Below are 14,330 nucleotides of genomic sequence, written 5' to 3'. Positions count from 1 at the left end.
TGGACCACAGTAGACTAGATGCTAATATTGATTATCCAGGGTCATGTATGAAGAAGAGCCAGTTGTGCAAGTTCCAATGTGGTAAAAGTGGAATTTCATTTCCTTTATTTTAATTCATTCTCGCGATGTGGGTGTCGCTGGCAAGACCAGCATTTATTGCCGATCCCTAAGGTGGTGGTGAGCCACCTTCTTGAACCGCTGCAGTCCGTGTGGTGAAGGTACTCCCACAGTGCTGTTAGGGAGGGAGTTCCAGGATTTTGACCCAGCGATGATGAAGGACCGGCGATATACTTCCAAGTCAGGATGGTGTGTGACTTGGAGGGGAACTTGGAGGTGGTGGTGTTCCCATGCGCCTGCTGCCCTTGTCCTTCTAGGTGGAAGAGGTCATGGGTTTGGGAACATGGGAACAAGAGTCGGCCATTTAGCCCCTCGAGCCTGTTCCGCCATTCAATGAGATCATGGCTGATCTGCAACCTAACTCCATATACCCACCTTTGGCCCATATCCCTTAATACCTTTGGATAACAAAAATCTATAAATCTCAAATTTAAAATTAATAATTGGTCTAGTATCAATTGCCATTTGTGGAAGAGAGCTCTGGATTTCCACGACCCTTTGTGTGAAGAAGTGCTTCCTGATATCACCCCCTGAACGGCCTGGCTCTAACTTTAAGGTTATGCTCCTTTGTTCTGGACTCTCCCACCAGACTGATACTGGGATGGCAGGAATGACGTATGAGGAGAGATCGGGTCAATTGGGCTTATATTCGCTGGAGTTTAGAAGAATGAGAGGGGATTTCATTGAAACTTATAAAATTCTAACAGGACTAGACAGACTAGATGCAGGAAGGATGTTCTCGATGGCGGGGGAGTCCAGAACCAGGGGTCCCAGTCTAAAGATAAGGGGTAAGCCATTTAGGACAGATGAGGAGGAATTTCTTCACCGAGAGTGGTGAACCTGTGGAATTCTCTGCCACAAAAGGCAGTTGAGGCGAATTCATGAATATATTCAAGAAGGAGTTGATATATTTCTTAAGGCTAAAGGGATCAAGGGATATGGGGAGAAAGCAGGGACAGGGTACTGAATTTGGACGATCAGCCATGATCTCATTAAATGGCGGAACAGGCTCGAGGGGCCGAATGGCCTACTCCTATCTTCTATGTTTCTATGTAACATTTGTAGTCACATTTTGAATCAAGTAATTCTACAACTGATCTTACGTTGCGTATCAAGTAATTTGGTGATTAAGTTTAGGGCTCTGTCGACCTAACCAATTATTGCTGTCAGAGTCTTCAGGTTCAAGGGGAGCTCCTCCGCCCCTGTGCTGGTGACGAGGCGGTTGACCATATATAACCAACAGCGGTCGCTGTTTAGAAGATGCACTGAAGCTTGGTGCAGCCACCGCTAAGGCTCGATTGGGGAAAAGCCACAGTTTAAGGCCATCCCGTCTTTGTACACCGAGGGGCTCAAACCAGTGTATAACCCCCTTGGGCTATCAGTCTTAGAAAATGTTAAATGTAAATGTCCATGTAATCTTTCTGTAAATGGGGTGCCAGGTAATGCATTTAAACTGTATTGTGGAATATGAAATGTGATATTTGGATTGTAATGTATCTTGACAAATTTTATGAATAAAGTATATTTTTGGAAAAAAAACAGGTCGCTGTTTCATGGTCTGCACTTCTTGCTGCTAGGAACCTCAAATATGCTCCAACCATTTCAGTTTGACAACACTACACATTCCTTCTCATAGAAATATAATGATTCAGCACAGAAGGATACTATTCAGCCCATCGTGCCTTTTGCTGGCTCTTTGAAAGAGCTGTTCAATTACCCTTCCCTTTCCCCCCCCCCCCCCCCCCCAACCCTGCATTTCCTCCCCTTTCCTCAAGCACGTCCTAAATCATGAACAAAATATAAATTCCTTTTAATTATGCAGTTCCTTTAACATCCTAAAGAGGGAGCAGTTGCATACATGACTCAGCGTAAGTAGAATTGAAACCAGGTTTGATGTTGATATTTGGTAAACGCCTGTGCAAAATACTTTAAAGAGCAATCAATGGCTGCATTGGGGGCAATAGAAACGAACACATAACGCTTTCAGAGAGCTGATCGAGATAACATGCTCTGAAAGGTCTTGTATGTTTGCAGAAACAGCACTCCCTACTAGAAATGCAAAATATTGCGGATGCTGGAAATCTGAAATAACAAACAACGCTGGAAAAACTCAGCAGGCCAGGCAGCATCCGTGGAGAGAGAAACAGAATTAACGTTAACTCTGTTTCTCACTCCACGATGGGGTGGAGATCAGGAACTCGGGGGAAGGTCAGGAACCTGGGGGGCGGCGGGGGAGAAGCTCAGGAACCCGGGGGGGGGAGAAGCTCAGGAACCCGGGGGGGGGGGGGGAGAAGCTCAGGAACCCAGGGGGGGGGAAGGTCAGGAACTGGGGGGGTAAGATGGGTCATTTTCAGGTTGGGAAACTATAACTACTGGGGTGCCACAGGGATCAGTGCTGGGGCCTCAACTATTTACAATCTATATTAGTGACTTGGATGAAGGGACCGAATGTAAGGTAGCCAAATTTGCTGATGATACAAACATAGATGGGCAAACAAATTGTGTGGAGGACACAAAAAATCTCCAAAGGGATATAGATAGGCTCAGTGAGTGGGCAAAAATCTGGCAGATGGAGTTTAATGTGGGTTATCCACTTTGGTAGGAAAAATAAAAAAGTAAAATGCTGAGGAATAGATGGATCTGGGTACCTTTGTACATGAATCACAAAACGTTAGCATGCAGCTACAGCAAGTAATTAGGAAGGCCAATGGAGTGTTGGCCTTTATTGCAAAGTAGGGAAGTCCTGTTACAACTGTATGGGGCATTGGTGAGACCACACCTGGAGTGCTGCGTAGTTTTGGTCTCCTTATTTAAGGAAGGATATACTTGCATTAGAGGCAGTTCAGAGAAGGTTCACGAGGTTGATTCTGGAGATGAAGGCGTTATCTTATGAAGAAAGTTTGGGCCTATACTCATTTGCGTTTAGAAGAATCAGAGGGAATCTTATTGAAACATATAAGAATCTGAAGGGGCTTGACAGGGTAGATGCAGAGAGGATGTTTCCCCTCGTGGGGAAATCTAGAACTAGGGGGCATAATTTCAGAACAAGGGGGCACCCATTTAATTTGGAAATTAGGAGGAATTTCTTCTCTCAGAGGATGGTGAATCATTGGAATTCTCTTCCCCAGAGAGCTGGGGAGGCTCGGGCATTGAATATATTTAAGGTGGGGATAGACAGATTTTTGAAAGGTAAGGGAGTCAAGGGTTATTGGGAGCGGGCAGGGAAGTGGAGGTGAGGCCAAGATCAGATCAGCTATGATCTTATTGAATGGTGGAGCAGGCTCGAGGGGCCAAATGACCTACTCCTGCCCCTATGTCTTATTTGTCTTTTGTAATTAGGGATGGGCAATAAATGCTGGTCTTGCCAATGATACCAGGAATGATGAAAAAAAATGCCAGCAGACGCACGATGGGCCGAATGGCTTCCTTCTATGCTGTACCAGTCTATAGGTAGTTAATAACAACTTGTATTTATATAGCGCCTTTAACGTAGTAAAACATGCCAAGGCACTGCACAGGAGTATTTTAAGACAAAAAATTTGACAACATTGAACATTTTGCCAAAGTCCAGAGTTGGCATGCAGCTTTGAAAATATTGTGGTGTGGACTTACTAGTGTGAATAATGTAGAGTTTTTATACAAAATGCGTAATTTCTTAGTTGTAGAGATCCATTCCCTTAGAATAGAAATGTGAGCACTTTGATTGCTTATCAGAAGATTAATGTATGACCTGTTGAGTTGTTTCTTAGCATTGAGTCTTGTGGAGGAAGGTTCTCTTGTATAACAGCTCCCTCTGTTGGAAATAAAGTGAAGTTAAGGTGAAAACAAAATTAGCTAAAAATAACATTATAGTTAATTTATAGTTGCAAAAACGCTGTAAAATGATGGCAAGAACGTGATTGGAACAACAAACATATGTGTACTGGAAAGAACAGCTATCCCAACATGAAAAATAGTCCATCTATTCTTGGTTATGAATCAGGGGAGAGCGCGAACGCAGTCCCCCACTACCACAAATTTTGCAGTCGAGTATCCCGCATTTGGGGACATCGCAGGCGTCAGCACACCCGAAGTGCAATGGGTTAGCCTCGTCCTGGGAGAACCACCTTCTTGATCATGGTCTCTCCCCTGCCAGGTAAGTATGATTTTTTGCCCCACACAGTGCCTCCCGACATCATTCACTGCCTCTTACCGTGTCAACGACCCATTTTAAAAAGTCACAATGTCCCTTCAATCAGAAAGTGCTGCTGCTCTAACATGTCAATTCTGTTAAAATATTGCGATATGTAATGATACTCCCTTTGAGAAAATACTGTAGTGATAAAGAACCTGCCATGCTTATTTGCATATTGCCCTTAAAAGGAAATGAACCCTCCCTCAGTAACGCAATAGCAAAATACTGCGGATGCTGGAAATCTGAAATAACAGACAACGCTGGAAAAACTCAGCAGGCCAGGCAGCATCTGTGGAGAGAAAAACAGAATTAACGTTAACTCTGTTTCTCTCTCCACGATGGGGGGGGGGGGGCGGCGGTGAGGAGGTCAGTAACGGGGTGGGGAGAGATCAGGAACTCAGGGGGGAGAAGGTCAGGAAATCTGGGGGGGGGGGAAAGGTCAGGAACTTGGGGGGGAGAAGGTCAGGAACCCGCGGGGGGGCGGGGAGAAGGTCAGGAGCTGGGGGGGTAAGATGGGTCATTTTCAGGTTGGGAAACTATAACTACTGGGGTCCCACAGGGATCAGTGCTGGGGCCTCAACTATTTACAACTATATTAGTGACTTGGATGAAGGGACCGAATATAAGGTAGCCAAATTTGCTGATGATACAAACATAGATGGGAAAACAAATTGTGTGGAGTTAACTCTGTTTCTCTCTCCACGGATGGGGGAGGGCGGGGGGGAAATCAGGAACTCAGGGGGGAGAAGGTCAGGAACTGGTGGGGGGGGGAGAAGGTCAGGAACCCGAGGGAGGGGGGGTGGTGGGAGAAGGTCAGGAGCCCAGGGGGGGGGAAGGTCAGAAACTCAGGGGGGGAGGTCAGGAACTCGGGTGGGGGGGTGAGAAGGTCAGGAACTCGGAGGCGAAGGCCAGGAACTCAGAGGAGGTGAGGAGGTGAGGGACTCGGTGGGGGGGGAGAAGGTCAGGAACTTGGGGGGGAGAAGGTCAGGAACTCGAGTGTGGGGGTAGAAGGTCAGGAACCCGGTGGGGGGGAGAAGGTCAGGAACTCGGTGGGGAGAAGGTCAGGAACTCGGGGGGTGAGGAGGTCAGGAACTCAGGGGGGAGAAGGTCAGGAACTCGGTGGGGGAGAATGTCAGGAACTCAGGGGGTGAGGTGGTCAGGAACTCGGGGGGTGAGGAGGTCAGGAGCTTGGGGGAGGGAGGAGGTCAGGAACTTGTTGGGGGGGGGAACACTGTGAGAACAGTGTGGAAGGAGGAAGAACATGATCCAGGTCTAAAGGAGGGAGGGGATGAGAGCAAGAACGTGATCCAGATAGGAAGATAGATCACGTTCTCTCCCACCCTCTGTTAGACCCAGATCACAGTCTTCCACCCCCATCCCCTTTACACCTGCACCACGCTCTCCCTCTCCTCCCCCAGCAAGCCGCAGCAGTTCAAGAAGGTACCTCGTGACCACCCTCTTAAGAGCAACTAGGAATGGGAAATAACTAAATGAATTTTTTTAAATGAGAGCGTATTCTGTGTCGGTCCTACAACATGCATTTTTGTGTTGTTTGCCGGACTCGACTATTCCAATGTTCCCCTAGCCAGCCCCCCATCTTCCACCCTCAATGAACTTGAGCTCATCAAAAGCTCTGCTGCCCGTGTCCTAACACGCAGCAAGTCCCGTTCACCCATCACCCCTGTGCTCATTGACCTACATTGGCTCATGTACCACCAACAATGCTCCCGCTAAGCCACGCAGCCATGCAGCTGTCTGGAAGTCCTGCGCAGGCCACTTACCGGATCTTGAATGCATGCTCAAAATTTTGAATGGGAGATTTTGCACATGTGTGAATTTTTGAATGGGCCACGCAGCCCATTAAAGGGACCGCGCAACCAAAAAAAAATTAGGGGAACATTGTCCACCAACACCTTGATTTTAAAATTCCCATCATCATGTTAAAATCCCTCCATGGCCTCACCCCTTCCAATCTGAACTCGGCAGTGTAAGCGTGTGTGTGCTCCAATCCAGGAGTGTGAGCCCTGTCTGTTCTCTGAAAGCAGTAGTGTTAGCACTGTGAGCTCAGTCGCCTGCCTGACAATGACTGGATCAAATTACACATTGCAGAGATCTTGATTACTCTCCAGCAGGCAGGATCAAATGACACATTCCAGACAAACTGTTGGGTGTGTCTTGTCTTCCAAGTGGTCCAATCAGAAAACTGGTGTTGCAAGTAGACGCGGCCTAATTTGATCCAGTGTCAGGCATTGTCAGGCAGGCTCCAGAGTTCACAGTGCTAACTCTACTGATTTCAGAGGACAGACAGGGCTCAAGCTCCTGGGTTGGAGAACACACATACACTCACACTGCCAAGTCCAGAGAACTCACAGCGTTCACACTACTGATTTCAGGGAACGTACAGTGCTCACACTCCTGAATTCAGGTCTTCATTGCTGACAGTCAGACTTCAAATTCTAATCCCTATACTCCTGATTTCACAAGAACGTCAAAAACAACCTCACAAACCTATTGTTAACATCTTTTCACATACAGAGAGCATGGTGATTCAGGGGGCAGTGACTGATACTGGGCTTAAAGTGTTAAAATATGAGGCCATGTTGTTACAACTTGGCTTGTATCCCTTGAGTTTAGAAGATTGAGGGGTGATCTAATCGAATTGTTTAAAATGTTAAATGGATTTAATAGGGTAGAGAAACGATGGGCTGGATTTTACCAACCTCGGCGGGTCCGTGGCAGGCGATGTCAGTGGTGGGTCCCGACCCTGCAGCTAGCTCCAGCCCACTGTGTAGAATTAATTTACCGTGATTGGGCTTGTTAAGCCTGCCCAGCGAGTTTCCCGGCCAACTGGAGGAAGCGGGTCTAATGACATCATTTGATGACGCGTCATCAGCCGGTTTCCTTAAAGGGACCATGGCCAACTTTAATTTGACATTTGTGCTGTCAGTGTTCTACAGCATTGAGGTGCAGCAAACACTGACAATGACTGCACAGAGGTGCAGGGCTGCACCCAGGCTCTCACCCATGACTCAAACTTCTGTGTCAGTAATCACTCCCAGCATTTTATTGCCCTTCCCTAATTGCCTTTAAAAGGTGGTGGTGAACTGCCTTCTTGAATCGCTGAGGAAGAGAATGTTTGAAGACCAGGACCTCAAACCCGGCACTAAGCTCATGGTCTATGGAGCAGTAGTGATACCTGATGTAAAAAGACTGCTGAGAGCTTGGTTTGAGTATAAAACAAGGCTTTAATCAACTGTTTCACAACCATGAGATTTCTAGTTACATCACTAGCTCCTGGTTACAGAAACATCCTGAGCAAGCTGGGCCCACGCCCGAGTATTTATACTCCTTGGATGCCGCCACCAGCTGGCCACCCAGTGTTACTTCATGAGTCATGATAAGATTCATGACAATACCCGCCCTGCTGTATGCCTCAGAGACATGGACCATGTACAGCAGGCACCTCAAAGCACTGGAGAGGTACCACCAATGCTTCCTCCGCAAGATCCTGCAAATCCATTGGCAGGATAGGCGCACCAACATCAGTGTTCTCACTCAGGCCAACATCCCCAGCATCGAAGCTTTGACCACGCTCGATCAGCTCCGATGGACGGGTCACATCGTCTGCAAGCCCGATACAAGACTCCCAAAACAAGCGCTCTACTCGGAGCTCCGACACGGCAAGAGAGCCCCAGGTGGGCAGAGGAAACGCTTCAAGGACACCCTCAAAGCCTCCTTGTAAAAGTGCAACATCCCCACCGACACCTGAGAATCCCTGGCCCAAGACCGCACAAAGTGGAGGAGAAGCATCCAGGAAGGCGCCGAACACCTCGAGTCTCTTCGCCGGGAGCAAGCGGAAGCCAAGCGCAAGCAGCGCAAGGAGCGCACGTCAACCCAAGCACCCCACCCACCCGCCCCTTCAACCACCGTCTGCCCCACCTGTGACAGAGACTGTAGGTCCCGCATTGGACTCATCAGTCACCTGAGAACTCATTTTTAATGTGGAAGCAAGTCATCCTTGGTTCCGAGGGACTGCCTAAGAAGAAGAAGATGAACCACTGCAGTCTGTGCGGTGAAGGTACTCTCCACAGATGCATCTGACTCGCTGTGTGCTTCTAGCATTTTCCGATTTTGTACATTATATTTGAACTGTAATACCACTAAATACCAACTGAGGACGCTACAGACCGATTGAATATTAAAACCAGTCAGAGGTCGTGGTTCACATTGGGACCAACAACATGGGTAGGAAGAGGGATGAGGTCCTGCAGCAAGAATTTAGGGAGCTAGGTAGCAGATTAAAGAGCAGGACCTCAAAGGTTGTAAACTCTGGATTACTCCCGGTGCCACGTGCTAGTGAGTATAGGAATAGGAGGATCGAGCAGATGAATGCGTGGCTAAAGAGTTGGTGCAGGAGGGAGGGCTTTAGTTTCCTGGATCACTGGGTCTGCTTCTGGGGAAGGTGGGACTTGTACAAGTCGGACGGGTTGCACCTGAACCAGAACGGGACAAATATCCTTGCGGGGAGGTTTGCTAGCACTGTTGGGGGGGGGGTTTAAACTAACTTGACAGGGGGATGGGATACAGAGTGGAGCTATAATAGGGGGTGATGTACAGCCAAATATAGAGGAAAAAACAAGTCAGCTTGGAAGGCAGGCTAATATGTGACAGCACAAGGGAGTAGGGCAAGGCTGGATGGCATTTATTTTAATGCAAGGAGTCTTGCGAATAAGGTGGATGAATTGAAGGTGTTGATGAACACATGGCAGTATGATATTGTTGCTATTACGGAGACATGGTTGAGAGAGGGGCAAGACTGGCAGCTCAATATTCCGGGGTATAGAATCTTCAGGCGAGACAGAGGGGGGGGGGGGGTAAAAGAGGAGGGGGCGTCGCAATATTAATTAAGGAGTCAATTACTGCTGTAAGGAGGGATGATATATTAACAGGTTCATCTAATGAGGCCATATGGGTAGAACTTAAAAACAAAAAGGGTGCAAGCACTTTGCTGGGAGTGTACTATAGGCCCCCAAACAGTCAGGGGGAGATAGAGGAACAGATATGCAGGCAAATCTCAGAGAAATGTGCAAATAATAGCGTAATAATAGTGGGGGATTTCAACTTCCCCAATATTAACAGGGATAGTCAGAGTGTGAAAGGCTTAGAGGGTGCAGAATTCTTAAAGTGCATCCAGGAGATAACACTGGCGAGCAAAATAAAGGAAAATCCTAAGGTGTTTTATAAGTATATTAAGGGCAAGAGGATAACTAGGGAAAGAGTAGGGCCCATTAGGGACCAAAGTGGCAATCTGTGTGTGGAGCCAGAAGATGTAGGTGGGGTTTTAAATAAATTTTTTGCATCTGTGTTCACTATGGAGAAGGACGATGTAGACATAGAAATCGGGCAGGGGGACTGTGATATACTTGAACATATTAGCATCGAGAGGGAGGAGGTACTAGCGGTTTTAGAAGGCTTAAAAGTGGATAAATCCCCAGGCCCGGACGAGATGTATCCCAGGCTGCTGTGTGAGGCAAAGGAGGAGATTGCAGGGGCTCTGACACAAATTTTCAAAACCTCTCTGGCCACAGGGGATGTGCCAGAGGACTGGAGAACAGCTAACATAGTACCATTATTCAAGAAGGGTAGTAGGGATAAACCAGGGAATTACAGGCCAGTGAGCCTAACATCAGTGGTAGGGAAATTATTGGAAAAAATTCTGAGGGACAGAATTAGTCTCCACTTGGAGAGGCAAGGATTAATCAGGGATAGTCAGCATGGCTTTGTCAAGGGAGGATCATGTCTGACCAATTTGATTGAATTTTTCGAGGTGGTGACTAGGTGTGTGGATGAGGGTAGTGCAGTGGATGTGGTATACATGGATTTCAGTAAGGCTTTCGATAAAGTCCCGCACAGGAGACTGGTCAAGAAGGTAAGAGCCCATGGGATCCAGGGTGCCTTGGCACATTGGATCCAAAACTGGCTTAGTGGCAGAAGGCAGAGGGTGATGGTCGAAGGTTGTTTTTGTGACTGGAAGCTTGTGTCCAGTGGGGGTACTGCAGGGATTGGTGCTGTTTGTGGTCTACATTAATGATTTGGATGTGAATGTAAAAGGTATGATCAGTAAGTTCGCAGATGACACGAAAATTGGTGGGGTGGTAAATAGCGAGGAGGGTAGCCTCAGTCTGCAGGACGATATAGATGAGTTGGTCAGATGGGCGGAACAGTGGCTAATGGAATTTAACCCTGAAAAGTGTGAGGTGATGCATTTTGGAGGGACTAACAAGGCAAGGGAATACACAATGAATGGTAAGACCCTAGGAAAGACAGAGGATCAGAGGGACCTTGGTGTGCATGTACATAGATCCCTGAAGGCAGCAGAACAGGTAGATAAGGTGGTTAAAAAGGCATATGGGATACTTGCCTTCATTAGCTGAGGCACAGAATATAAGAGCAGGGAGGTTATGATGGAGCTGTACAAAACGCTGGTTAGGCCACAGCTGGAATACTGTGTGCAGTTCTGGTCGCCACACTACAGGAAGGATGTGATTGCTTTGGAGAGGGTGCAGAGGAGATTCACCAGGATGTTACCTGGGCTGGAGCGCTTCAGCTATGAAGAAAGACTGGACAGGCTGGGGTTGTTTTCCTTGGAGCAGAGAAGGCTGAGGGGGGACCTGATTGAGGTGTACAAAATTATGAGGGGCATAGATAGAGTAGATAGAAAGGAACTTTTTCCCTTAGTAGAGGGGTCAATAACAAGGGGGCATAGATTCAAGGTAAGGGGCAGGAGGTTTAGAGGGGATTTGAGGAAGAACTTTTTCACCCAGAGGGTGGTTGGAATCTGCAACTCACTGCCTGAAAGGGTGGTAGAGGCAGGAACCCTCACAACATTCAAGAAGCATTTGGGTGAGCACTTGAAATGCCATAGCATACAAGGCTACGGACCAAATGCTGGAAAATGGGGTTAGATTAGACAGGGCTTGATGGCAGGCGTGGATGCGATGGGCCAAAGGGCCTCTTTCTGTGCTGTATAACTCTATGACTCTATGACAATAGCAAAATACTGCGGATGCTGGAAATCTGAAATAACGGACAACGCTGGAAAAACTCAGCAGGTCAGGTAGCATCCGTGGAGAGAGAAACAGAATTAATTCTCTCTCCACGATGGGGGGGGGGGGCGGCGGTGAGGAGGTCAGTAACGGGGGGGAGGTGGGGAGAGATCAGGAACTCAGGGGGGAGAAGGTCAGGAAATCGGGGGGGAGAAGGTCAGGAACTTGGGGGGAGACGGTCAGGAACCCGGGGGAGATGAAGGTCAGGAACTGGGGGGGTAAGATGGGTCATTTTCAGGTTGGGAAACTATAACTACTGGGGTGCCACAGGGATCAGTGCTGGGGCCTCAACTATTTACAATCTATATTAGTGACTTGGATGAAGGGACCGAATGTAAGGTAGCCAAATTTGCTGATGATACAAACATAGATGGGCAAACAAATTGTGTGGAGGACACAAAAAATCTCCAAAGGGATATAGATAGGCTCAGTGAGTGGGCAAAAATCTGGCAGATGGAGTTTAATGTGGGTTATCCACTTTGGTAGGAAAAATAAAAAAGTAAAATGCTGAGGAATAGATGGATCTGGGTACCTTTGTACATGAATCACAAAACGTTAGCATGCAGCTACAGCAAGTAATTAGGAAGGCCAATGGAGTGTTGGCCTTTATTGCAAAGTAGGGAAGTCCTGTTACAACTGTATGGGGCATTGGTGAGACCACACCTGGAGTGCTGCGTAGTTTTGGTCTCCTTATTTAAGGAAGGATATACTTGCATTAGAGGCAGTTCAGAGAAGGTTCACGAGGTTGATTCTGGAGATGAAGGCGTTATCTTATGAAGAAATTTTGGGCCTATACTCATTTGCGTTTAGAAGAATCAGAGGGAATCTTATTGAAACATATAAGAATCTGAAGGGGCTTGACAGGGTAGATGCAGAGAGGATGTTTCCCCTCGTGGGGAAATCTAGAACTAGGGGGCATAATTTCAGAACAAGGGGGCACCCATTTAATTTGGAAATTAGGAGGAATTTCTTCTCTCAGAGGATGGTGAATCATTGGAATTCTCTTCCCCAGAGAGCTGGGGAGGCTCGGGCATTGAATATATTTAAGGTGGGGATAGACAGATTTTTGAAAGGTAAGGGAGTCAAGGGTTATTGGGAGCGGGCAGGGAAGTGGAGGTGAGGCCAAGATCAGATCAGCTATGATCTTATTGAATGGTGGAGCAGGCTCGAGGGGCCAAATGACCTACTCCTGCCCCTATGTCTTATTTGTCTTTTGTAATTAGGGCTGGGCAATAAATGCTGGTCTTGCCAATGATACCAGGAATGATGAAAAAAAATGCCAGCAGACGCACGATGGGCCGAATGGCTTCCTTCTATGCTGTACCAGTCTATAGGTAGTTAATAACAACTTGTATTTATATAGCGCCTTTAACGTAGTAAAACATGCCAAGGCACTGCACAGGAGTATTTTAAGACAAAAAATTTGACAACATTGAACATTTTGCCAAAGTCCAGAGTTGGCATGCAGCTTTGAAAATATTGTGGTGTGGACTTACTAGTGTGAATAATGTAGAGTTTTTATACAAAATGCGTAATTTCTTAGTTGTAGAGATCCATTCCCTTAGAATAGAAATGTGAGCACTTTGATTGCTTATCAGAAGATTAATACACTGACGTATGACCTGTTGAGTTGTTTCTTAGCATTGAGTCTTGTGGAAGAAGGTTCTCTTGTATAACAGCTCCCTCTGTTGGAAATAAAGTGAAGTTAAGGTGAAAACAAAATTAGCTAAAATAACATTATATAAGTTAATTTAGTTGCAAAAACGTTGTAAAATGATGGCAGGAACGTGATCGGAACAACAAACATATGTGTACTGGAAAGAACAGCTATCCCAACATGAAAAATGGTCCATCTGTTCTTGGTTATGAATCAGGGGAGAGCGCGAACGCAGTCCCCCACTACCACAAATTTTGCAGTCGAGTATCCTGCATTTGAGGACATCGCAGGCGTCAGCACACCCGAAGTGCAATGGGTTAGCCTCGTCCTGGGAGAACCACCTTCTTGATCATGGTCTCTCCCCTGCCAGGTAAGTATGATTTTTTGCCCCACACAGTGCCTCCCGACATCATTCACTGCCTCTTACCGTGTCAACGACCCATTTTAAAAGTCACAATGTCCCTTCAATCAGAAAGTGCTGCTGCTCTAACATGTCAATTCTGTTAAAATATTGCGATATGTAATGATATCCCCTTTGAGAAAATACTGTAGTGATAAAGAACCTGCCATGCTTATTTGCATATTGCCCTTAAAAGGAAATGAACCCTCCCTCAGTAACGCAATAGCAAAATACTGCGGATGCTGGAAATCTGAAATAACAGACAACGCTGGAAAAACTCAGCAGGCCAGGCAGCATCTGTGGAGAGAAAAACAGAATTAACGTTAACTCTGTTTCTCTCTCCACGATGGGGGGGGGGGGGCGGCGGTGAGGAGGTCAGTAACGGGGGGGGGGGGCGGGTGGGGAGAGATCAGGAACTCAGGGGGGAGAAGGTCAGGAAATCTGGGGGGGGGGGAAAAGGTCAGGAACTTGGGGGGGAGAAGGTCAGGAACCCGCGGGGGGGCGGGGAGAAGGTCAGGAACTGGGGGGGTAAGATGGGTCATTTTCAGGTTGGGAAACTATAACTACTGGGGTCCCACAGGGATCAGTGCTGGGGCCTCAACTATTTACAACTATATTAGTGACTTGGATGAAGGGACCGAATATAAGGTAGCCAAATTTGCTGATGATACAAACATAGATGGGAAAACAAATTGTGTGGAGTTAACTCTGTTTCTCTCTCCACGGATGGGGGAGGGCGGGGGGGAAATCAGGAACTCAGGGGGGAGAAGGTCAGGAACTGGTGGGGGGGGGGAGAAGGTCAGGAACCCGAGGGAGGGGGGGTGGTGGGAGAAGGTCAGGAGCCCAGGGGGGGGGAAGGTCAGAAACTCAGGGGGG

General features: G+C 47.3%; 2 non-coding genes across 2 annotated transcripts; both read right to left on the bottom strand.

The window, feature by feature from the left end:
* Nucleotides 1-4,096: 4,096 nt before the first annotated feature.
* LOC147100755 (U1 spliceosomal RNA) lies at nt 4,097-4,260 on the bottom strand. The gene has a single exon (XR_015073599.1). It is a non-coding gene; the product is annotated as a U1 spliceosomal RNA (small nuclear RNA).
* Nucleotides 4,261-13,268: 9,008 nt separating this feature from the next.
* LOC147100754 (U1 spliceosomal RNA) lies at nt 13,269-13,432 on the bottom strand. Its single transcript, XR_015073607.1, has one exon. It is a non-coding gene; the product is annotated as a U1 spliceosomal RNA (small nuclear RNA).
* Between the last annotated feature and the right edge of the window lie 898 nt (nt 13,433-14,330).

The sequence above is a fragment of the Somniosus microcephalus genome, chromosome 25, assembly GCF_052327205.1.
Source record: "Somniosus microcephalus isolate GS21.2 chromosome 25, FLI_Smic_1.0, whole genome shotgun sequence".
In the NCBI taxonomy this organism is placed as follows: domain Eukaryota; kingdom Metazoa; phylum Chordata; class Chondrichthyes; order Squaliformes; family Somniosidae; genus Somniosus; species Somniosus microcephalus.
Note: the sequence above shows the minus strand (reverse complement) of the source record. Positions and strands in the feature narration are given on the sequence as shown.